This window comes from Mirounga angustirostris, unplaced genomic scaffold, assembly GCF_029215605.1.
Source record: "Mirounga angustirostris isolate CCGP_5_RB_7025 unplaced genomic scaffold, mMirAng1.0.hap1 SCAF_3, whole genome shotgun sequence".
Lineage (NCBI taxonomy): Eukaryota > Metazoa > Chordata > Mammalia > Carnivora > Phocidae > Mirounga > Mirounga angustirostris.
The window spans coordinates 82519379-82545349 of record NW_026991711.1 but is presented as its reverse complement, the minus strand read 5'-3'; positions in this window follow the sequence as shown (position 1 = coordinate 82545349).

Genomic DNA, 25971 nt, shown 5'->3' with positions numbered 1-25971 from the left:
TCTCTACAGTCCTCTTCCTTCCACTTAAGTGCTTGGCTTTAGGCCTGCAGGCACACACGCGGCAACGGTACTAGCCTCGTAAACAAGGAGTGAGGTGACAGCTTCCTTCTGCACCGGCCTCTTTCTCCATCGAGTTTACCTATGGAACCCGTGCCCAGGCTCTTACCCACAGTGCAGGGTAAAATCCTTCCTCCCACACACCATGAAACAAAATGGGAGTCGTGCTCTGGCTTCTTCCGATGCCTGATTCTCACACGGACAATGTTTTGGGACTCCCTTGCAGTTCACTCATGCATGCACACAGCAAAATGCTTCCAGCCTCAGGAAGGCCTCTTTTCGCTGAAGCAGGAATTCTCTACAGTCTTGTTCCTTCGACTTAGGGGCTTGGCTTTAGGCCTGCAGGCACACACGGGACAACGGTACGAGCCTGGTAAACAAGGAGTGAGGTGACAGGTTCCTTCTGCACCGGCCTGTTGCTCCATCGAGTTTACCTATGTAACCCGAGCCCACACTCTTACCCACAGTGCAGGGTAAAATGCTTCCTCCCACAGATCATGAAACAAATTGGGAGTCGTGCTCTGGCTTCTTCCGGGGCCTGAGTCTCACACGGACAATGTTTTGGGACTCCCTTGCAGTTCTCTCACGCATGCACACAGCAAACTGCTTCCAGCCTCAGGAAAGCCTAATTTCGCTGAAGGAGGAATTCTCTACAGACCTGTTCCTTCGACTTAAGTGCTTGCTTTCGGCCTGCAGGCACACACGGGGCAACGGTACTAGCCTCGTAAACAAGGAGTGAGGTGACAGCTTCCTTCTGCACCGGCCTCTTTCTCCATCGAGTTTACCTATGGAACCCGTGCCCAGGCTCTTAACCACAGTGCAGGGTAAAATCCTTCCTCCCACACACCATGAAACAAAATGGGAGTCGTGCTCTGGCTTCTTCCGATGCCTGATTCTCACACGGACAATGTTTTGGGACTCCCTTGCAGTTCACTCATGCATGCACACAGCAAAATGCTTCCAGCCTCAGGAAGGCCTCTTTTCGCTGAAGCAGGAATTCTCTGCAGACTTGTTCCTTCAACTTAGGTGCTTGGCTTTAGGCCTGCAGGCACACACGGGGCAACGGTACTAGCCTCATAAAGAAGGAGGGAGGTGACAGCTTCCTTCTGCACCGGCCTGTTTCTCCATGGAGTTTACATATGGAACCCGTCCCCAGGGTCTCCCCCACAGTGCAAACTGCTTCCTCCCACAGAGAGGTCTACGTTAGCCAAAGCACGGTTTCTGTACACTGTGTTTTCCAGGAGGTATAACGCAAGCGATTTGACTTCCATGCAGAAGTTGGGCCGCAGTGCTAGCTTCATGAAACAAGTAGGGAGTCGTGCGCTGCCTTCTCCCGGTTCCTGAGTCTCGCACGGGAAATACTTTGGGACTCAGTTGCAGTGCGCTCACGCATGCACACAGCAAGATGCGTCCACTCGCAGTCATGGCTCTTTTAGCCGAAGCAGGAATTCCCTACAGACTTGTTCCTTTGACTTAGGCGGTTGGCTTTCGGCCTGCAGGCATACCCGGGGCAAGGGTACTGGCCTCCTCAAGAGGTGAGTTGAGAGCGGCCTTCCGTACCGGCCTCTTTCTCGCTCCATTTCACGTATGGGACCCTTTCCCCGGTCTCTCCTACACGAGCACTGTGAAATTCCTCTGGCTTCAGGAACGGCAATATCAACTAAAGCGCAGGAACTCTCTAGCATTGATGCTTGGTGTTAGTAGCCCGGCAACTAGGCATCCAGGCACACAAGGCAAAGCACGGCGAATCTCCTAACACAACAGGTGAGTCGACAGCAGCCTTCCTTACAGGCCTGCTTCTCACACCGGGTTCCGTTTAGGTTCCATGTCGCATGCTTTCACAGAAACACACACGAGATGAAGTTCACGCTCAGGAAGGGCGATCTGTGCTGAGGCACGGGTTCTCTAGAGTTTTGTTCCTTTGCGTTGGGTGGACGGCCCTTAGGACTCCACGCACACGCGGGAGAGCCGACCTAGGTTCCTGAAACAAGAGTTGAGTCGACGGGTGCCTTCTCTGCCCATGCTTATTTCTCCCTCGGAATTCTACTGGGACTCACTCCCCACATTTGCCCTGAAGCAGAGTTCAAAATGCTGCCACCCTGTGGAGAGGCAGATGAACTGAAGCTGGGATTCTTTACTGCCTTCTTTCTGCCAAATCAGTGTGGAGCCCTTAGCATTCCTAGGCACACATGGAGCAGTAAGAGTTAGCTTCAGGTAACAAGAGTTGAGTCGAGAGGTGCCTTCTGGCCCGGACATCTTCTCCCTCGGTTTCACGCGGGGAACGCGTTCCCCAGGCTCTCACCCACGGTAGCCCGGAAACTGCTTCTTCCCTCAGAGAGGTGGATGGTAGCTAAAGCACGGTTTCGCTACCGTGTTGTTTCTTCGAGTTCGAACGTTAACAGTTAGGCTTCCATGTAAAAGTGAGGCTGCAGTGCTAGCTTCATGAAGCAAGTGGGGAGTCGTTTGCTGCCTTCTGCCAGGGCCTGAGTCTCACTCGGAACATGCCTCCGGACTCCCTTGCAGTGCTCTCACGCATGTACACAGCAAAATGCTTCCAACCTCACGAAGGCCTAATTTCGCTGAAGGAGGAATTCTCCTCAGACCTCTTCCTTCGACTTAAGTCCTTGGCTTTCGGCCTGCAGGCACACACGGGGCAACGGTACTAGCCTCGTAAACAGTGAGGTGAGAGCTTCGTTCTGCACCGGCCTCTTTCTCCGTCCATTTTACGTATGGAACCCATCCCCAGGCTCTCACCCACAGTGCAGAGTAAAGTGCTTCCTCCCATAGACCATGAAACAAGTGGGGAGTGGTGCTCTGCCTTCTTGCGGAGCCCGAGTCTCACACGGACAATGTTTTGGAACTCCCTTGCAGTGCTCTCACGCATGCACACAGCAAAATGCTTCCAGCCTCAGGAAGGCCTCTTTTCGCTGAAACAGGAATTCTCTACAGACTTGTTCCTTCGACTTAGGTGCTTGGCTTTAGGCCTGCAGGCACACACGGGGCAAAGGTACTAGCCTCGTATAGAAGGAGGGAGTTGACAGCTTCCTTCTGCACCGGCCTGTTTCTCCATGGACTTTACGTATGGAACCCGTCCCCAGGGTCTACCCCACAGTTCAAACTGCTTCCTCCCACAGAGAGGTCGACGATAGCCAAAGCACGGTTTCTGTACACTGTTGTTTCTAAGAGGTAGAACGCAAGCGATTTGACTTCCGTGCAGAAGTGGGGCTGCAGTGCTAGCTTCATGAAACAAGTGGGGAGTCGTGTGCTGCCTTCTGCCAGGGCCTGAGACTCACTCGGAATCTGCCTCCGGACTCCCTTGCAGTGCTCTCACGCATGCACACAGCAAAATGCTTCCAGCCTCAGGAAGGCCTAGTTTCGCTGAAGGAGGAATTCTCCTCACACCTGTTCTTCGACTTCAGTGCTTGGCTTTCGGCCTGCAGGCACACACTGGGCAATGGTACTAGCCTCGTAAACAAGGAGTGAGGTGACAGCTTCCTTCTGCACCGGGCTCTTTCTCCATCCAGTTTACGTATGGAACCCATCCCCAGGCTTTCACCCACAGTGCAGAGTAAAGTGCTTCCTCTCACAGACCTTGAAACAAGTGGGGAGTGGTGCTCTGCCTTCTTGCGGAGCCTGAGTCTCACACGGACAATGTTTTGGGACTCCCTTGCATTGCTCTCACGCATGCACACAGCAAAATGCTTCCAGCCTCAGGAAGGCCTCTTTTCGCTGAAGCAGGAATTCCCTACAGTCTTGTTCCTTCGACTTAGGTGCTTGGCGTTACGCCTGCAGGCACAAAAGGGGCAACGGTACTAGCCTCGGAAACAAGGAGTGAGGTGACAGCTTCCTTCTGCACCGGCCTGTTTCTCCATCGAGTTCACCTATGGAACCCGTGCCCAGGCTCTTACCCACAGTGCAGGGTAAAATGCTTCCTCTCACAGACCATGAAACAAATTGGGAGTCGTGCTCTGGCTTCTTCCGCGGCCTGATTGTCACAGGGACATTGTTCTGGGACTCCCTTGCAGTGCTCTCACGCATGCACACAGCAAACTGCTTCCAGCCTCAGGAAGGCCTCTTTTCGCTGAAGCAGGAATTCTCTACAGAGTTGTTCCTTCGACTTAGGTGCTTGGCTTTAGGCCTGCAGGCACACACGGGGCAACGGTACTAGCCTCGTAAAGAAGGAGGGAGGTGACAGCTTCCTTCTGCACCGGCCTGTTTCTCCATGGAGGTTACGTATGGAACCCGTCCCCAGGGTCTCACCCATGGTGCAAACAGCCTCGTCCCACAGAGAGGTCGACGGTAGCCAAAGCACAGTTTCTGTACACTGTTGTTTCTAAGAGGTAGAACGCAAGCGATTTGACTTCCATGCAGAAGTGCGGCCGCAGTTCTAGCTTCATGAAACAAGCGGGGAGTCGTGTGCTGCCTTCTGCCAGGGCCTGAGTCTCACTCGGAACCTGCCTCCGGAATCCCTTGCAGTTCTCTCACGCATGCACACAGCAAAATGCTTCCAGCCTCAGGAAGGCCTCTTTTCGCTAAAGCAGGAATTCTCTACAGACCTGTTCCTTCGACTTAAGTGCTTGGCTTTAGGCGTGCAGGCACACACGGGGCAACGGTACTAACCTCGTAAACAAGGAGTGAGGTGACAGCTTCCTTCTGCACCGGCCTGTTTCTCCATCGAGTTTACCTATGGAACCCGTGCCCAGGCTCTTACCCACAGTACAGGGTAAAATGCTTCCTCCCAGAGACCAGGAAACAAATTGGGAGTCATGCTCTGGCTTCTTCCGGGGCCTGAGTCTAACAAGGACAATGTTTTGGGACTCCCTTGCAGTTCTCTCACGCATGCACACAGCAAACTGTTTCCAGCCTCAGGAAGGCCTCTTTTCGCTGAAACAGGAATTCTCTACAGACTTGTTCCTTCGACTTAGGTGCTTGGCTTTAGGCCTGCAGGCACACACGGGGCAAAGGTACTAGCCTCGTAAAGAAGGAGGGAGTTGACAGCTTCCTTCTGCACCGGCCTGTTTCTCCATGGAGTTTACGTATGGAACCCGTCCCCAGAGTCTCCCCCAGAGTGCAAACTGCTTCCTCCCACAGAGAGGTCGACGATAGCCAAAGCACGGTTTCTGTACACTTTTGTTCCTAAGAGGTAGAACGCAAGCGATTTGACTTCCGTGCAGAAGTGGGGCTGCAGTGCTAGCTTCATGAAGCAAGTGGGGAGTCGTGCGCTGCCTTCTGCCAGGGCCTGAGTCTCACTCGGAACATGCCTCCAGACTCCCTTGCAGTGCTCTCACGCATGCACACAGCAAAATGCTTCCAGCCTCAGGAAGGCCTACTTTCGCTGAAGCAGGAATTCTCTACAGACCTCTTCCTTCGACTTAAGTGCTTGGCTTTAGTCCTGCAGGCACACACGCGGCAACGGGACTAGCCTCGTAAACAAGGAGTGAGGTGACAGCTTCCTTCTCCACCGGCCTGTTTCTCCTTCGAGTTCACCTATGGAACTCGTGCCCAGGCTCTTACCCACAGTGCAGAGTAAAATGCTTCCTCACACAGACCATGAAACAAATTGGGAGTCGTGCTCTGGCTTCTTCCGGGGCCTGATTCTCACAGGGACATTGTTCTGGGACTCCCTTGCAGTGCTCTCACGCATGCACACAGCAAACTGCTTCCAGCCTCAGGAAGGCCTCTTTTCGCTGAAGCAGGAATTGTCTACAGACTTGTTCCTTCCACTTAGGTGCTTGGCTTTAGGCTTGCAGGCACACACGGGGCAACGGTACTAGCTTCGTAAAGAAGGAGGGAGGTGACAGCTTCCTTCTGCACCGGCCTGTTTCTCCATCGAGTTTACGTATGGAACCCGTGCCCAGGGTCTCCCCCACAGTGCCAACTGCTTCCTCCCACAGAGAGGTCGACGGTAGCCAAAGCACGGTTTCTGTACACTGTTGTTTCTAAGAGGTAGAACGCAAGCGATTTGACTTCCATGCAGAAGTGGGGCTGCAGTGCTAGCTTCATGAAACTAGTGGGGAGTCGTGTGCTGCCTTCGGCCAGGGCCTGAGTCTCACTCGGAACCCGCCTCCGGACTCTCTTGCAGTGCTCTCACGCATATACACACCAAAATGCTTCCAGGCTCAGGAAGGCCTATTTTCGCTGAAGGAGAAATTCTCCTCAGACCTGTTCCTTCGACTTAAGTGCTTGGCTTTCGGCCTGCAGGCACACACCGGGCAACGGTACTAGCCTCATAAAGAAGGAGGGAGGTGACAGCTTCCTTCTGCACCGGCCTCTTTCTCCGTCCAGTTTACGTATGGAACCCATTCCCAGGCTCTCACCCAAAGTGCAGAGTAAAGTGCTTCCTCCTACAGACCATGAACCAAGTGGGGAGTGGTGCTCTGCCTTCTTGCCGAGCCTGAGTCTCACACGGACAATGTTTTGGGACTCCCTTGCAGTGCTCTCACGCATGCACGCAACAAAATGCTTCCAGCCTCAGGAAGGCCTCTTTTCGCTGAAGCAGGAATTCTCTACAGACTTGTTCCTTCGACTTAGGTGCTTGGCTTTAGGCTTGCAGGCACACACGGGGCAACGGTACTAGCCTCGTAAAGAAGGAGGGAGGTGACAGCTTCCTTCTGCACCGGCCTGTTTCTCCATCGAGTTTACGTATGGAACCCGTGCCCAGGGTCTCCCCCACAGTGCCAACTGCTTCCTGCCACCGAGAGGTCGACGGTAGCCAAAGCACGGTTTCTGTACACTGTTGTTTCGAAGAGGTAGAACGCAAGCGATTTGACTTCCATGCAGAAGTGGGGCTGCAGTGCTAGCTTCATGAAACAAGTGGGGAGTCGTGTGCTGCCTTCTGCCAGGGCCTGAGTCTCACTCGGAACCCGCCTCCGGACTCTCTTGCAGTGCTCTCACGCATATACACACCAAAATGCTTCCAGGCTCATGAAGGCCTATTTTCGCTGAAGGAGAAATTCTCCTCAGACCTGTTCCTTCGACTTAAGTGCTTGGCTTTCGGCCTGCAGGCACACACGGGGCAACGGTACTAGCCTCGTAAACAAGGAGTGAGGTGACAGCTTCCTTCTGCACCGGCCTCTTTCTCCATCGAGTTTACCTATGGAACCCGTGCCCAGGCTCTTACCCACAGTGCAGGGTAAAATCCTTCCTCCCACACACCATGAAACAAAATGGGAGTCGTGCTCTGGCTTCTTCCGATGCCTGATTCTCACACGGACAATGTTTTGGGACTCCCTTGCAGTTCACTCATGCATGCACACAGCAAAATGCTTCCAGCCTCAGGAAGGCCTCTTTTCGCTGAAGCAGGAATTCTCTACAGTCTTATTCCTTCGACTTAGGGGCTTGGCTTTAGGCCTGCAGGCACACACGGGACAACGGTACTAGCCTGGTAAACAAGGAGTGAGGTGACAGGTTCCTTCTGCACCGGCCTGTTGCTCCATCGAGTTTACCTATGGAACCCGAGCCCACACTCTTACCCACAGTGCAGGGTAAAATGCTTCCTCCCACAGATCATGAAACAAATTGGGAGTCGTGCTCTGGCTTCTTCCGGGGCCTGAGTCTCACACGGACAATGTTTTGGGACTCCCTTGCAGTTCTCTCACGCATGCACACAGCAAACTGCTTCCAGCCTCAGGAAAGCCTAATTTCGCTGAAGGAGGAATTCTCTACAGACCTGTTCCTTCGACTTAAGTGCTTGGCTTTCGGCCTGCAGGCACACACGGGGCAACGGTACTAGCCTCGGAAACAAGGAGTGAGGTGACAGCTTCCTTTTGCACCGGCCTCTTTCTCCATCGAGTTTACCTATGGAACCCGTGCCCAGGCTCTTACCCACAGTGCAGGGTAAAATCCTTCCTCCCACACACCATGAAACAAATTGGGAGTCGTGCTCTGGCTTCTTCCGGTGCCTGTTTCTCACACGGACAATGTTTTGGGACTCCCTTGCAGTTCACTCATGCATGCACACAGCAAAATGCTTCCAGCCTCAGGAAGGCCTCTTTTCGCTGAAGCAGGAATTCTCTGCAGACTTGTCCTTCGACTTAGGTGCTTGGCTTTAGGCCTGCAGGCACACACGGGGCAACGGTACTAGCCTCATAAAGAAGGAGGGAGGTGACAGCTTCCTTCTGCACCGGCCTGTTTCTCCATGGAGTTTACATATGGAACCCGTCCCCAGGGTCTCCCCCACAGTGCAAACTGCTTCCTCCCACAGAGAGGTCTACGTTAGCCAAAGCACGGTTTCTGTACACTGTGTTTTCCAGGAGGTATAACGCAAGCGATTTGACTTCCATGCAGACGTTGGGCCGCAGTGCTAGCTTCATGAAACAAGTAGGGAGTCGTGCGCTGCCTTCTCCCGGTTCCTGAGTCTCCCACGGGAAATGGTTTGGGACTCAGTTGCAGTGCGCTCACGCATGCACACAGCAAGATGCGTCCACTCTCAGTCATGGCTCTTTTAGCCGAAGCAGGAATTCCCTACAGACTTGTTCCTTTGACTTAGGCGGTTGGCTTTCGGCCTGCAGGCACACCCGGGGCAAGGGTACTGGCCTCCTCAACAAGAGGTGAGTTGAGAGCGGCCTTCCGTACCGGCCTCTTTCTCGCTCCATTTCACGTATGGGACCCTTTCCCCGGTCTCTCCTACACGAGCACTGTGAAATTCCTCTGGCTTCAGGAACGGCAATATTAACTAAAGCGCAGGAACTCTCTAGCATTGATTCTTGGTGTTAGTAGCCCGCCACCTAGGCATCCAGGCACACAAGGCAAAGCACGGCGAATCTCCTAACACAACAGGTGAGTCGACAGCAGCCTTCCTTACAGGCCTGCTTCTCACTCCGGGTTCCGTTTAGGTTCCATGTCGCATGCTTTCACAGAAACACACACGAGATGAAGTTCACGCTCAGGAAGGGCGATCTGTGCTGAGGCACGCGTTCTCTACAGTTTTGTTCCTTTGCGTAGGGTGGACGGCCCTTAGGACTCCACGCACACGCGGGAGAGCCGACCTAGGTTCCTGAAACAAGAGTTGAGTCGACGGGTGCCTTCTCTGCCCATGCTTATTTCTCCCTCGGAATTCTACTGGGACTCACTCCCCACATTTGCCCTGAAGCAGAGTTCAAAATGCTGCCACCCTGTGGAGAGGCAGATGAACTGAAGCTGGGGTTCTTTACTGGCTTCTTTCTGCCAAATCAGTGTGGAGCCCTTAGCATTCCTAGGCACACATGGAGCAGTAAGGGTTAGCTTCAGGTAACAAGAGCTGAGTCGAGAGGTGCCTTCTGGCCCGGACATCTTCTCCCTCAGTTTCACGCGGGGAACGCGTTCCCCAGGCTCTCACCCACGGTAGCCCGGAAACTGCTTCTTCCCTCAGAGAGGTGGATGGTAGCTAAAGCACGGTTTCGCTACCGTGTTGTTTTTTCGAGTTCGAACGTTAACAGTTAGGCTTCCATGTAAAAGTGAGGCCGCAGTGCGAGCTTCATGAAGCAAGTGGGGAGTCGTGGCTGCCTTCTGCAAGGGCCTGAGTCTCACTCGGAACATGCCTCCGGAGTCCCTTGCAGTGCTCTCACGCATGCACACAGCAAAATGCTTCCAGCCTCAGGAAGGCCTCTTTTCGCTGAAGCAGGAATTCTCTACAGACCTGTTCCTTCGACTTAAGTCCTTGGCTTTCGGCCTGCAGGCACACACGGGGCAACGGTACTAGCCTCGTAAACAGTGAGGTGAGAGCTTCGTTCTGCCCCGGCCTCTTTCTCCGTCCATTTTACGTATGGAACCCATCCCCAGGCTCTCACCCACAGTGCAGAGTAAAGTGCTTCCTCCCATAGACCATGAAACAAGTGGGGAGTGGTGCTCTGCCTTCTTGCGGAGCCCGAGTCTCACACGGACAATGTTTTGGAACTCCCTTGCAGTGCTCTCACGCATGCACACAGCAAAATGCTTCCAGCCTCAGGAAGACCTCTTTTCGCTGAAACAGGAATTCTCTACAGACTTGTTCCTTCGACTTAGGTGCTTGGCTTTAGGCCTGCAGGCACACACGGGGCAAAGGTACTAGCCTCGTATAGAAGGAGGGAGTTGACAGCTTCCTTCTGCACCGGCCTGTTTCTCCATGGACTTACGTATGGAACCCGTCCCCAGGGTCTCCCCCACAGTGCAAACTGCTTCCTCCCACAGAGAGGTCTACGATAGCCAAAGCACGGTTTCTGTACACTGTTGTTCCTAAGAGGTAGAACGCAAGCGATTTGACTTCCGTGCAGAAGTGGGGCTGCAGTGCTAGCTTCATGAAGCAAGTGGGGAGTCGTCTGCTGCCTTCTGCCAGGGCCTGAGTCTCACTCGGAACATGCCTCCGGACTCCCTTGCAGTGCTCTCACGCATGTACACAGCAAAATGCTTCCAACCTCACGAAGGCCTAATTTCGCTGAAGGAGGAATTCTCCTCAGACCTCTTCCTTCGACTTAAGTCCTTGGCTTTCGGCCTGCAGGCACACACGGGGCAACGGTACTAGCCTCGTAAACAGTGAGGTGAGAGCTTCGTTCTGCACCGGCCTCTTTCTCCGTCCATTTTACGTATGGAACCCATCCCCAGGCTCTCACCCACAGTGCAGAGTAAAGTGCTTCCTCCCATAGACCATGAAACAAGTGGGGAGTGGTGCTCTGCCTTCTTGCGGAGCCCGAGTCTCACACGGACAATGTTTTGGAACTCCCTTGCAGTGCTCTCACGCATGCACACAGCAAAATGCTTCCAGCCTCAGGAAGGCCTCTTTTCGCTGAAACAGGAATTCTCTACAGACTTGTTCCTTCGACTTAGGTGCTTGGCTTTAGGCCTGCAGGCACACACGGGGCAAAGGTACTAGCCTCGTATAGAAGGAGGGAGTTGACAGCTTCCTTCTGCACCGGCCTGTTTCTCCATGGACTTTACGTATGGAACCCGTCCCCAGGGTCTACCCCACAGTGCAAACTGCTTCCTCCCACAGAGAGGTCGACGATAGCCAAAGCACGGTTTCTGTACACTGTTGTTTCTAAGAGGTAGAACGCAAGCGATTTGACTTCCGTGCAGAAGTGGGGCTGCAGTGCTAGCTTCATGAAACAAGTGGGGAGTCGTGTGCTGCCTTCTGCCAGGGCCTGAGACTCACTCGGAATCTGCCTCCGGACTCCCTTGCAGTGCTCTCACGCATGCACACAGCAAAATGCTTCCAGCCTCAGGAAGGCCTAGTTTCGCTGAAGGAGGAATTCTCCTCACACCTGTTCTTCGACTTCAGTGCTTGGCTTTCGGCCTGCAGGCACACACTGGGCAATGGTACTAGCCTCGTAAACAAGGAGTGAGGTGACAGCTTCCTTCTGCACCGGGCTCTTTCTCCATCCAGTTTACGTATGGAACCCATCCCCAGGCTTTCACCCACAGTGCAGAGTAAAGTGCTTCCTCTCACAGACCTTGAAACAAGTGGGGAGTGGTGCTCTGCCTTCTTGCGGAGCCTGAGTCTCACACGGACAATGTTTTGGGACTCCCTTGCATTGCTCTCACGCATGCACACAGCAAAATGCTTCCAGCCTCAGGAAGGCCTCTTTTCGCTGAAGCAGGAATTCCCTACAGTCTTGTTCCTTCGACTTAGGTGCTTGGCGTTACGCCTGCAGGCACAAAAGGGGCAACGGTACTAGCCTCGGAAACAAGGAGTGAGGTGACAGCTTCCTTCTGCACCGGCCTGTTTCTCCATCGAGTTCACCTATGGAACCCGTGCCCAGGCTCTTACCCACAGTGCAGGGTAAAATGCTTCCTCTCACAGACCATGAAACAAATTGGGAGTCGTGCTCTGGCTTCTTCCGCGGCCTGATTGTCACAGGGACATTGTTCTGGGACTCCCTTGCAGTGCTCTCACGCATGCACACAGCAAACTGCTTCCAGCCTCAGGAAGGCCTCTTTTCGCTGAAGCAGGAATTCTCTACAGAGTTGTTCCTTCGACTTAGGTGCTTGGCTTTAGGCCTGCAGGCACACACGGGGCAACGGTACTAGCCTCGTAAAGAAGGAGGGAGGTGACAGCTTCCTTCTGCACCGGCCTGTTTCTCCATGGAGGTTACGTATGGAACCCGTCCCCAGGGTCTCACCCATGGTGCAAACAGCCTCGTCCCACAGAGAGGTCGACGGTAGCCAAAGCACAGTTTCTGTACACTGTTGTTTCTAAGAGGTAGAACGCAAGCGATTTGACTTCCATGCAGAAGTGCGGCCGCAGTTCTAGCTTCATGAAACAAGCGGGGAGTCGTGTGCTGCCTTCTGCCAGGGCCTGAGTCTCACTCGGAACCTGCCTCCGGAATCCCTTGCAGTTCTCTCACGCATGCACACAGCAAAATGCTTCCAGCCTCAGGAAGGCCTCTTTTCGCTAAAGCAGGAATTCTCTACAGACCTGTTCCTTCGACTTAAGTGCTTGGCTTTAGGCGTGCAGGCACACACGGGGCAACGGTACTAACCTCGTAAACAAGGAGTGAGGTGACAGCTTCCTTCTGCACCGGCCTGTTTCTCCATCGAGTTTACCTATGGAACCCGTGCCCAGGCTCTTACCCACAGTACAGGGTAAAATGCTTCCTCCCAGAGACCAGGAAACAAATTGGGAGTCATGCTCTGGCTTCTTCCGGGGCCTGAGCCTAACAAGGACAATGTTTTGGGACTCCCTTGCAGTTCTCTCACGCATGCACACAGCAAACTGTTTCCAGCCTCAGGAAGGCCTCTTTTCGCTGAAACAGGAATTCTCTACAGACTTGTTCCTTCGACTTAGGTGCTTGGCTTTAGGCCTGCAGGCACACACGGGGCAAAGGTACTAGCCTCGTAAAGAAGGAGGGAGTTGACAGCTTCCTTCTGCACCGGCCTGTTTCTCCATGGAGTTTACGTATGGAACCCGTCCCCAGAGTCTCCCCCAGAGTGCAAACTGCTTCCTCCCACAGAGAGGTCGACGATAGCCAAAGCACGGTTTCTGTACACTTTTGTTCCTAAGAGGTAGAACGCAAGCGATTTGACTTCCGTGCAGAAGTGGGGCTGCAGTGCTAGCTTCATGAAGCAAGTGGGGAGTCGTGCGCTGCCTTCTGCCAGGGCCTGAGTCTCACTCGGAACATGCCTCCAGACTCCCTTGCAGTGCTCTCACGCATGCACACAGCAAAATGCTTCCAGCCTCAGGAAGGCCTACTTTCGCTGAAGCAGGAATTCTCTACAGACCTCTTCCTTCGACTTAAGTGCTTGGCTTTAGTCCTGCAGGCACACACGCGGCAACGGGACTAGCCTCGTAAACAAGGAGTGAGGTGACAGCTTCCTTCTCCACCGGCCTGTTTCTCCTTCGAGTTCACCTATGGAACTCGTGCCCAGGCTCTTACCCACAGTGCAGAGTAAAATGCTTCCTCACACAGACCATGAAACAAATTGGGAGTCGTGCTCTGGCTTCTTCCGGGGCCTGATTCTCACAGGGACATTGTTCTGGGACTCCCTTGCAGTGCTCTCACGCATGCACACAGCAAACTGCTTCCAGCCTCAGGAAGGCCTCTTTTCGCTGAAGCAGGAATTGTCTACAGACTTGTTCCTTCCACTTAGGTGCTTGGCTTTAGGCTTGCAGGCACACACGGGGCAACGGTACTAGCTTCGTAAAGAAGGAGCGAGGTGACAGCTTCCTTCTGCACCGGCCTGTTTCTCCATCGAGTTTACGTATGGAACCCGTGCCCAGGGTCTCCCCCACAGTGCCAACTGCTTCCTCCCACAGAGAGGTCGACGGTAGCCAAAGCACGGTTTCTGTACACTGTTGTTTCTAAGAGGTAGAACGCAAGCGATTTGACTTCCATGCAGAAGTGGGGCTGCAGTGCTAGCTTCATGAAACAAGTGGGGAGTCGTGTGCTGCCTTCGGCCAGGGCCTGAGTCTCACTCGGAACCCGCCTCCGGACTCTCTTGCAGTGCTCTCACGCATATACACACCAAAATGCTTCCAGGCTCAGGAAGGCCTATTTTCGCTGAAGGAGAAATTCTCCTCAGACCTGTTCCTTCGACTTAAGTGCTTGGCTTTCGGCCTGCAGGCACACACCGGGCAACGGTACTAGCCTCATAAAGAAGGAGGGAGGTGACAGCTTCCTTCTGCACCGGCCTCTTTCTCCGTCCAGTTTACGTATGGAACCCATTCCCAGGCTCTCACCCAAAGTGCAGAGTAAAGTGCTTCCTCCTACAGACCATGAACCAAGTGGGGAGTGGTGCTCTGCCTTCTTGCCGAGCCTGAGTCTCACACGGACAATGTTTTGGGACTCCCTTGCAGTGCTCTCACGCATGCACGCAACAAAATGCTTCCAGCCTCAGGAAGGCCTCTTTTCGCTGAAGCAGGAATTCTCTACAGTCTTGTTCCTTCGACTTAGGGGCTTGGCTTTAGGCCTGCAGGCACACACGGGACAACGGTACTAGCCTTGTAAACAAGGGGTGAGGTGACAGGTTCCTTCTGCACCGGCCTGTTGCTCCATCGAGTTTACCTATGGAACCCGAGCCCACACTCTTACCCACAGTGCAGGGTAAAATGCTTCCTCCCACAGATCATGAAACAAATTGGGAGTCGTGCTCTGGCTTCTTCCGGGGCCTGAGTCTCACACGGACAATGTTTTGGGACTCCCTTGCAGTTCTCTCACGCATGCACACAGCAAACTGCTTCCAGCCTCAGGAAAGCCTAATTTCGCTGAAGGAGGAATTCTCTACAGACCTCTTCCTTCGACTTAAGTGCTTGGCTTTCGGCCTGCAGGCACACACGGGGCAACGGTACTAGCCTCGTAAACAAGGAGTGAGGTGACAGCTTCCTTCTGCACCGGCCTCTTTCTCCATCGAGTTTACCTATGGAACCCGTGCCCAGGCTCTTACCCACAGTGCAGGGTAAAATCCTTCCTCCCACACACCATGAAACAAAATGGGAGTCGTGCTCTGGCTTCTTCCGATGCCTGATTCTCACACGGACAATGTTTTGGGACTCCCTTGCAGTTCACTCATGCATGCACACAGCAAAATGCTTCCAGCCTCAGGAAGGCCTCTTTTCGCTGAAGCAGGAATTCTCTGCAGACTTGTTCCTTCAACTTAGGTGCTTGGCTTTAGGCCTGCAGGCACACACGGGGCAACGGTACTAGCCTCATAAAGAAGGAGGGAGGTGACAGCTTCCTTCTGCACCGGCCTGTTTCTCCATGGAGTTTACATATGGAACCCGTCCCCAGGGTCTCCCCCACAGTGCAAACTGCTTCCTCCCACAGAGAGGTCTACGTTAGCCAAAGCACGGTTTCTGTACACTGTGTTTTCCAGGAGGTATAACGCAAGCGATTTGACTTCCATGCAGAAGTTGGGCCGCAGTGCTAGCTTCATGAAACAAGTAGGGAGTCGTGCGCTGCCTTCTCCCGGTTCCTGAGTCTCGCACGGGAAATACTTTGGGACTCAGTTGCAGTGCGCTCACGCATGCACACAGCAAGATGCGTCCACTCGCAGTCATGGCTCTTTTAGCCGAAGCAGGAATTCCCTACAGACTTGTTCCTTTGACTTAGGCGGTTGGCTTTCGGCCTGCAGGCATACCCGGGGCAAGGGTACTGGCCTCCTCAAGAGGTGAGTTGAGAGCGGCCTTCCGTACCGGCCTCTTTCTCACTCCATTTCACGTATGGGACCCTTTCCCCGGTCTCTCCTACACGAGCACTGTGAAATTCCTCTGGCTTCAGGAACGGCAATATTAACTAAAGCGCAGGAACTCTCTAGCATTGATTCTTGGTGTTAGTAGCCCGCCACCTAGGCATCCAGGCACACAAGGCAAAGCACGGCGAATCTCCTAACACAACAGGTGAGTCGACAGCAGCCTTCCTTACAGGCCTGCTTCTCACTCCGGGTTCCGTTTAGGTTCCATGTCGCATGCTTTCACAGAAACACACACGAGATGAAGTTCACGCTCAGGAAGGGCGATCTGTGCTGAGGAACGCGTTCTCTACAGTTTTGTTCCTTTGCGTAGGGTGGACGGCCCTTAGGAATCCACGCACACGCGGGACAGCCGACCTAGGTTCCTGAAACAAGAGTTGAGTCGACGGGTGCCTTCTCTGCCCATGCTTATTTCTCCCTCAGAATTCTACTGGGACTCACTCCCCACATTTGCCCTGAAGCAGAGTTCAAAATGCTGCCACCCTGTGGAGAGGCAGATGAACTGAAGCTGGGGTTCTTTACTGCCTTCTTTCTGCCAAATCAGTGTGGAGCCCTTAGCATTCCTAGGCACACATGGAGCAGTAAGGGTTAGCTTCAGGTAACAAGAGCTGAGTCGAGAGGTGCCTTCTGGCCCGGACATCTTCTCCCTCGGTTTCACGCGGGGAACGCGTTCCCAAGGCTCTCACCCACGGTAGCCCGGAAACTGCTTCTTCCCTCAGAGAGGTGGATGGTAGCTAAAGCACGGTTTCGCTACCGTGTTGTTTCTTCGAGTTCGAACGTTAACAGTTAGGCTTCCATGTAAAAGTGAGGCCGCAGGGCGAGCTTCATGAAGCAAGTGGGGAGTCGTGCGCTGACTTCTGCAAGGGCCTGAGTCTCAATCGGAACATGCCTCCGGACTCCCTTGCAGTGCTCTCACGCATGCACACAGCAAAATGCTTCCAGCCTCAGGAAGGCCTACTTTCGCTGAAGCAGGAATTCTCTACAGACCTCTTCCTTCGACTTAAGTGCTTGGCTTTAGGCCTGCAGGCACACACGCGGCAACGGTACTAGCCTCGTAAACAAGGAGTGAGGTGACAGCGTCCTTCTGCACCGGCCTGTTTCTCCATCGAGTTCACCTATGGAACCCGTGCCCAGGCTCTTACCCACAGTGCAGGGTAAAATGCTTCCTCACACAGACCATGAAACAAATTGGGAGTCGTGCTCTGGCTTCTTCCGGGGCCTGATTCTCACAGGGACATTGTTCTGGGACTCCCTTGCCGTGCTCTCACGCATGCACACAGCAAACTGCTTCCAGCCTCAGGAAGGCTTCTTTTCGCTGAAGCAGGAATTCTCTACAGACTTGTTCCTTCGACTTAGGTGCTTGGCTTTAGGCTTGCAGGCACACACGGGGCAACGGTACTAGCCTCGTAAAGAAGGAGGGAGGTGACAGCTTCCTTCTGCACCGGCCTGTTTCTCCATCGAGTTTACGTATGGAACCCGTGCCCAGGGTCTCCCCCACAGTGCCAACTGCTTCCTCCCACAGAGAGGTCGACGGTAGGCAAAGCACGGTTTCTGTACACTGTTGTTTCGAAGAGGTAGAACGCAAGCGATTTGACTTCCATGCAGAAGTGGGGCTGCAGTGCTAGCTTCATGAAACAAGTGGGGAGTCGTGTGCTGCCTTCTGCCAGGGCCTGAGTCTCACTCGGAACCCGCCTCCGGACTCTCTTGCAGTGCTCTCACGCATATACACACCAAAATGCTTCCACGCTCAGGAAGGCCTCTTTTCGCTGAAGGAGAAATTCTCCTCAGACCTGTTCCTTCGAATTAAGTGCTTGGCTTTCGGCCTGCAGGCACACACGGGGCAACGGTACTAGACTCTTAAACAAAGAGTGACGTGACAGCTTCCCTCTGCACCGGCCTCTTTCTCCGTCCAGTTTACGTATGGAACCCATTCCCAGGCTCTCACCCAAAGTGCAGAGTAAAGTGCTTCCTCCTACAGACCATCAAACAAGTGGGGAGTGGTGCTCTGCCTTCTGGCAGAGCCTGAGTCTCACACGGACAATGTTTTGGGACTCCCTTGCAGTTCTCTCACGCATGCACACAGCAAACTGCTTCCAGCCTCAGGAAGGCCTCTTTTCCCTGAAACAGGAATCCTCTACAGACTTGTTCCTTCGACTTAGGTGCTTGGCTTTAGGCCTGCAGGCACACACGGGGCAAAGGTACTAGCCTCGTAAAGAAGGAGGGAGTTGACAGCTTCCTTCTGTACCGGCCTGTTTCTCCATGGAGTTTACGTATGGAACCCGTCCCCAGGGTCTCCCCCAGAGTGCAAACTGCTTCCTCCCACAGAGAGGTCGACGATAGCCAAAGCACGGTTTCTGTACACTTTTGTTCCTAAGAGGTAGAACGCAAGCGATTTGACTTCCGTGCAGAAGTGGGGCTGCAGTGCTAGCTTCATGAAGCAAGTGGGGAGTCGTGCGCTGCCTTCTGACAGGGCCTGAGTCTCACTCGGAACATGCCTCCGGACTCCCTTGCAGTGCTCTCACGCATGCACACAGCAAAATGCTTCCAACCTCAGGAAGGCCTACTTTCGCTGAAGCCGGAATTCTCTACAGACCTCTTCCTTCGACTTAAGTGCTTGGCTTTAGTCCTGCAGGCACACACGCGGCAACGGTACTAGCCTCGTAAACAAGGAGTGAGGTGACAGCTTCCTTCTACACCGGCCTGTTTCTCCATCGAGTTCACCTATGGAACCCGTGCCCAGGCTCTTACCCACAGTGCAGGGTAAAATGCTTCCTCACACAGACCATGAAACAAATTGGGAGTCGTGCTCTGGCTTCTTCCGGGGCCTGATTCTCACAGGGACATTGTTCTGGGACTCCCTTGCAGTGCTCTCACGCATGCACACAGCAAACTGCTTCCAGCCTCAGGAAGGCCTCTTTTCGCTGAAGCAGGAATTCTCTACAGACTTGTTCCTTCGACTTAGGTGCTTGGCTTTAGGCTTGCAGGCACACACGGGGCAACGGTACTAGCCTCGTAAAGAAGGAGGGAGGTGACAGCTTCCTTCTGCACCGGCCTGTTTCTCCATCGAGTTTACGTATGGAACCCGTGCCCAGGGTCTCCCCCACAGTGCCAACTGCTTCCTGCCACCGAGAGGTCGACGGTAGCCAAAGCACGGTTTCTGTACACTGTTGTTTCGAAGAGGTAGAACGCAAGCGATTTGACTTCCATGCAGAAGTGGGGCTGCAGTGCTAGCTTCATGAAACAAGTGGGGAGTCGTGTGCTGCCTTCTGCCAGGGCCTGAGTCTCACTCGGAACCCGCCTCCGGACTCTCTTGCAGTGCTCTCACGCATATACACACCAAAATGCTTCCAGGCTCAGGAAGGCCTATTTTCGCTGAAGGAGAAATTCTCCTCAGACCTGTTCCTTCGACTTAAGTGCTTGGCTTTCGGCCTGCAGGCACACACGGGGCAACGGTACTAGCCTCGTAAACAAGGAGTGAGGTGACAGCTTCCTTCTGCACCGGCCTCTTTCTCCATCGAGTTTACCTATGGAACCCGTGCCCAGGCTCTTACCCACAGTGCAGGGTAAAATCCTTCCTCCCACACACCATGAAACAAAATGGGAGTCGTGCTCTGGCTTCTTCCGATGCCTGATTCTCACACGGACAATGTTTTGGGACTCCCTTGCAGTTCACTCATGCATGCACACAGCAAAATGCTTCCAGCCTCAGGAAGGCCTCTTTTCGCTGAAGCAGGAATTCTCTACAGTCTTATTCCTTCGACTTAGGGGCTTGGCTTTAGGCCTGCAGGCACACACGGGACAACGGTACTAGCCTGGTAAACAAGGAGTGAGGTGACAGGTTCCTTCTGCACCGGCCTGTTGCTCCATCGAGTTTACCTATGGAACCCGAGCCCACACTCTTACCCACAGTGCAGGGTAAAATGCTTCCTCCCACAGATCATGAAACAAATTGGGAGTCGTGCTCTGGCTTCTTCCGGGGCCTGAGTCTCACACGGACAATGTTTTGGGACTCCCTTGCAGTTCTCTCACGCATGCACACAGCAAACTGCTTCCAGCCTCAGGAAAGCCTAATTTCGCTGAAGGAGGAATTCTCTACAGACCTGTTCCTTCGACTTAAGTGCTTGGCTTTCGGCCTGCAGGCACACACGGGGCAACGGTACTAGCCTCGGAAACAAGGAGTGAGGTGACAGCTTCCTTCTGCACCGGCCTCTTTCTCCATCGAGTTTACCTATGGAACCCGTGCCCAGGCTCTTACCCACAGTGCAGGGTAAAATCCTTCCTCCCACACACCATGAAACAAATTGGGAGTCGTGCTCTGGCTTCTTCCGGTGCCTGATTCTCACACGGACAATGTTTTGGGACTCCCTTGCAGTTCACTCATGCATGCACACAGCAAAATGCTTCCAGCCTCAGGAAGGCCTCTTTTCGCTGAAGCAGGAATTCTCTGCAGACTTGTCCTTCGACTTAGGTGCTTGGCTTTAGGCCTGCAGGCACACACGGGGCAACGGTACTAGCCTCATAAAGAAGGAGGGAGGTGACAGCTTCCTTCTGCACCGGCCTGTTTCTCCATGGAGTTTACATATGGAACCCGTCCCCAGGGTCTCCCCCACAGTGCAAACTGCTTCCTCCCACAGAGAGGTCTACGTTAGCCAAAGCACGGTTTCTATACACTGTGTTTTCCAGGAGGTATAACGCAAGCGATTTGACTTCCATGCAGACGTTGGGCCGCAGTGCTAGCTTCATGAAACAAGTAGGGAGTCGTGCGCTGCCTTCTCCCGGTTCCTGAGTCTCCCACGGGAAATGGTTTGGGACTCAGTTGCAGTGCGCTCACGCATGCACACAGCAAGATGCGTCCACTCTCAGTCATGGCTCTTTTAGCCGAAGCAGGAATTCCCTACAGACTTGTTCCTTTGACTTAGGCGGTTGGCTTTTGGCCTGCAGGCACACCCGGGGCAAGAGTACTGGCCTCCTCAACAAGAGGTGAGTTGAGAGCGGCCTTCCGTACCGGCCTCTTTCTCGCTCCATTTCACGTATGGGACCCTTTCCCCGGTCTCTCCTACACGAGCACTGTGAAATTCCTCTGGCTTCAGGAACGGCAATATTAACTAAAGCGCAGGAACTCTCTAGCATTGATTCTTGGTGTTAGTAGCCCGCCACCTAGGCATCCAGGCACACAAGGCAAAGCACGGCGAATCTCCTAACACAACAGGTGAGTCGACAGCAGCCTTCCTTACAGGCCTGCTTCTCACTCCGGGTTCCGTTTAGGTTCCATGTCGCATGCTTTCACAGAAACACACACGAGATGAAGTTCACGCTCAGGAAGGGCGATCTGTGCTGAGGCACGCGTTCTCTACAGTTTTGTTCCTTTGCGTAGGGTGGACGGCCCTTAGGACTCCACGCACACGCGGGAGAGCCGACCTAGGTTCCTGAAACAAGAGTTGAGTCGACGGGTGCCTTCTCTGCCCATGCTTATTTCTCCCTCGGAATTCTACTGGGACTCACTCCCCACATTTGCCCTGAAGCAGAGTTCAAAATGCTGCCACCCTGTGGAGAGGCAGATGAACTGAAGCTGGGGTTCTTTACTGGCTTCTTTCTGCCAAATCAGTGTGGAGCCCTTAGCATTCCTAGGCACACATGGAGCAGTAAGGGTTAGCTTCAGGTAACAAGAGCTGAGTCGAGAGGTGCCTTCTGGCCCGGACATCTTCTCCCTCAGTTTCACGCGGGGAACGCGTTCCCCAGGCTCTCACCCACGGTAGCCCGGAAACTGCTTCTTCCCTCAGAGAGGTGGATGGTAGCTAAAGCACGGTTTCGCTACCGTGTTGTTTTTTCGAGTTCGAACGTTAAGAGTTAGGCTTCCATGTAAAAGTGAGGCCGCAGTGCGAGCTTCATGAAGCAAGTGGGGAGTCGTGGCTGCCTTCTGCAAGGGCCTGAGTCTCACTCGGAACATGCCTCCGGAGTCCCTTGCAGTGCTCTCACGCATGCACACAGCAAAATGCTTCCAGCCTCAGGAAGGCCTCTTTTCGCTGAAGCAGGAATTCTCTACAGACCTGTTCCTTCGACTTAAGTGCTTGGCTTTAGGCGTGCAGGCACACACGGGGCAACGGTACTAGCCTCGTAAACAAGGAGTGAGGTGACAGCGTCCTTCTGCACCGGCCTGTTTCTCCATCGAGTTTACCTATGGAACCCGTGCCCAGGCTCTTACTCCCAGTGCAGGGTAAAATGCTTCCTCCCACAGACCATGAAACAAATTGGGAGTCCTGCTCTGGCTTCGTCCGTGGTCTGAGTCTCACACTGACAATGTTTTGGGACTCCCTTGCAGTTCTCTCATGCATGCACACAGCAAACTGCTTCCAGCCTCAGGAAGGCCTCTTTTCACTGAAGCAAGAATTCTCTACAGACTTGTTCCTTCGACTTAGGTGCTTGGCTTTAGGCCTGCAGGCGCACACGGGGCAAAGCTACTAGCCTCGTCAAGAAGGAGGGAGTTGACAGCTTCCTTCTGCACCGGCCTGTTTCTCCATGGAGTTTACGTATGGAACCCGTCCCCAGGGTCTCCCCCACAGTGCAAACTGCTGCTTCCCACAGAGAGGTCGACGGTAGCCAAAGCACGGTTTCTGTACACTGTTGTTTCTAAGAGGTAGTACGCAAGCGATTTGACTTCCATGCAGAAGAGGGGCCGCAGTGCTAGCTTCATGAAACAAGTGGGGAGTCGTGTGCTGCCTTCGGCCAGGGCCTGAGTCTCACTCGGAACATGCCTCCGGACTCCCTTGCAGTGCTCTCACGCATGTACACAGCAAAATGCTTCCAACCTCACGAAGGCCTAATTTCGCTGAAGGAGGAATTCTCCTCAGACCTGTTCCTTCGACTTAAGTCCTTGGCTTTCGGCCTGCAGGCACACACGGGGCAACGGTACTAGCCTCGTAAACAGTGAGGTGAGAGCTTCGTTCTGCACCGGCCTCTTTCTCCGTCCATTTTACGTATGGAACCCATCCCCAGGCTCTCACCCACAGTGCAGAGTAAAGTGCTTCCTCCCATAGACCATGAAACAAGTGGGGAGTGGTGCTCTGCCTTCTTGCGGAGCCCGAGTCTCACACGGACAATGTTTTGGAACTCCCTTGCAGTGCTCTCACGCATGCACACAGCAAAATGCTTCCAGCCTCAGGAAGGCCTCTTTTCGCTGAAACAGGAATTCTCTACAGACTTGTTCCTTCGACTTAGGTGCTTGGCTTTAGGCCTGCAGGCACACACGGGGCAAAGGTACTAGCCTCGTATAGAAGGAGGGAGTTGACAGCTTCCTTCTGCACCGGCCTGTTTCTCCATGGACTTTACGTATGGAACCCGTCCCCAGGGTCTACCCCACAGTGCAAACTGCTTCCTCCCACAGAGAGGTCGACGATAGCCAAAGCACGGTTTCTGTACACTGTTGTTTCTAAGAGGTAGAACGCAAGCGATTTGACTTCCGTGCAGAAGTGGGGCTGCAGTGCTAGCTTCATGAAACAAGTGGGGAGTCGTGTGCTGCCTTCTGCCAGGGCCTGAGACTCACTCGGAATCTGCCTCCGGACTCCCTTGCAGTGCTCTCACGCATGCACACAGCAAAATGCTTCCAGCCTCAGGAAGGCCTAGTTTCGCTGAAGGAGGAATTCTCCTCACACCTGTTCTTCGACTTCAGTGCTTGGCTTTCGGCCTGCAGGCACACACTGGGCAATGGTACTAGCCTCGTAAACAAGGAGTGAGGTGACAGCTTCCTTCTGCACCGGGCTCTTTCTCCATCCAGTTTACGTATGGAACCCATCCCCAGGCTTTCACCCACAGTGCAGAGTAAAGTGCTTCCTCTCACAGACCTTGAAACAAGTGGGGAGTGGTGCTCTGCCTTCTTGCGGAGCCTGAGTCTCACACGGACAATGTTTTGGGACTCCCTTGCATTGCTCTCACGCATGCACACAGCAAAATGCTTCCAGCCTCAGGAAGGCCTCTTTTCGCTGAAGCAGGAATTCCCTACAGTCTTGTTCCTTCGACTTAGGTGCTTGGCGTTACGCCTGCAGGCACAAAAGGGGCAACGGTACTAGCCTCGGAAACAAGGAGTGAGGTGACAGCTTCCTTCTGCACCGGCCTGTTTCTCCATCGAGTTCACCTATGGAACCCGTGCCCAGGCTCTTACCCACAGTGCAGGGTAAAATGCTTCCTCTCACAGACCATGAAACAAATTGGGAGTCGTGCTCTGGCTTCTTCCGCGGCCTGATTGTCACAGGGACATTGTTCTGGGACTCCCTTGCAGTGCTCTCACGCATGCACACAGCAAACTGCTTCCAGCCTCAGGAAGGCCTCTTTTCGCTGAAGCAGGAATTCTCTACAGAGTTGTTCCTTCGACTTAGGTGCTTGGCTTTAGGCCTGCAGGCACACACGGGGCAACGGTACTAGCCTCGTAAAGAAGGAGGGAGGTGACAGCTTCCTTCTGCACCGGCCTGTTTCTCCATGGAGGTTACGTATGGAACCCGTCCCCAGGATCTCACCCATGGTGCAAACAGCCTCGTCCCACAGAGAGGTCGACGGTAGCCAAAGCACAGTTTCTGTACACTGTTGTTTCTAAGAGGTAGAACGCAAGCGATTTGACTTCCATGCAGAAGTGCGGCCGCAGTTCTAGCTTCATGAAACAAGCGGGGAGTCGTGTGCTGCCTTCTGCCAGGGCCTGAGTCTCACTCGGAACCTGCCTCCGGAATCCCTTGCAGTTCTCTCACTCATGCACACAGCAAAATGCTTCCAGCCTCAGGAAGGCCTCTTTTCGCTAAAGCAGGAATTCTCTACAGACCTGTTCCTTCGACTTAAGTGCTTGGCTTTAGGCGTGCAGGCACACACGGGGCAACGGTACTAACCTCGTAAACAAGGAGTGAGGTGACAGCTTCCTTCTGCACCGGCCTGTTTCTCCATCGAGTTTACCTATGGAACCCGTGCCCAGGCTCTTACCCACAGTGCAGGGTAAAATGCTTCCTCCCAGAGACCAGGAAACAAATTGGGAGTCGTGCTCTGGCTTCTTCCGTTGCCTGAGTCTCACAAGGACAATGTTTTGGGACTCCCTTGCAGTTCTCTCACGCATGCACAAAGCAAAATGCTTCTAGCCTCAGGAAGGCCTCTTTTCGCTGAAGCAGGAATTCTCTACAGACTTGTTCCTTCGACTTAGGTGCTTGGCTTTAGGCCTGCAGGCACACACGGGGCTAAGGTACTAGCCTCGTAAAGAAGGAGGGAGGTGACAGCTTCCTTGTGCACCGGCCTGTTTCTCCATGGAGTTTACGTATCAACCCGTCAGCAGGGTCTCCCCCAGAGTGCAAACTGCTTTCTCCCACAGAGTGGTCGACGGTAGCCAAAGCACGGTTTGTGTACACTGTTGTTTCTAAGAGGTAGAACGCAAGCGATTGACTTCCGTGCAGGAATGGGGCTGCAGTGCTAGCTTCAGGAAACAAGTGGGGAGTCGTGTGCTGCCTTCAGCCAGGGCCTGAGTCTCACTCGGAACCTGCCTCCGGACTCCCTTGCAGTGCTCTCACGCATGCACACAGCAAAATGCTTCCAGCCTCAGGAAGGACTAATTTCGCTGAAGGAGGAATTCTCTACAGACCTGTTCCTTCGACTTAACTGCTTGGCTTTCGGCCTGCAGGCACAAAAGGGGCAACGGTACTAGCCTCGGAAACAAGGAGTGAGGTGACAGCTTCCTTCTACACCGGCCTGTTTCTCCATCGAGTTTACATATGGAACCCGTGCCCAGGCTCTTACCCACAGTGCAGGGTAAAATGCTTCTTCCCACAGAGCATGAAACAAATTGGGAGTCGTGCTCTGGCTTCTTCCGGTGCCTGAGTCTCACACGGACAATGTTTTGGGACTCCCTTGCAGTTCTCTCATGCATGCACACAGCAAAATCCTTCCAGCCTCAGGAAGGCCTCTTTTCGCTGAAGCAGGAATTCTCTACAGACTTGTTCCTTCGACTTAGGTGCTTGGCTTTAGGCCTGCAGGCACACACGGGGCAACGGTAGTAGCCTCGTAAAGAACGATGGATGTGACAGCTTCCTTCTGCACCGGCGTCTTTCTCCATCGAGTTTACCAATGGAACCCGTGCCCAGGCTCTTACCCACAGTGCAGGGTAAAATGCTTCCTCCCACAGACCATGAAACAAATTGGGAGTCGTGCTCTGGCTTCTTCCGATGCCTGAGTCTCACACGGACAATGTTTTGGGACTCCCTTGCAGTTCTCTCACGCATGCACACAGCAAAATGCTTCCAGCCTCAGGAAGGCCTC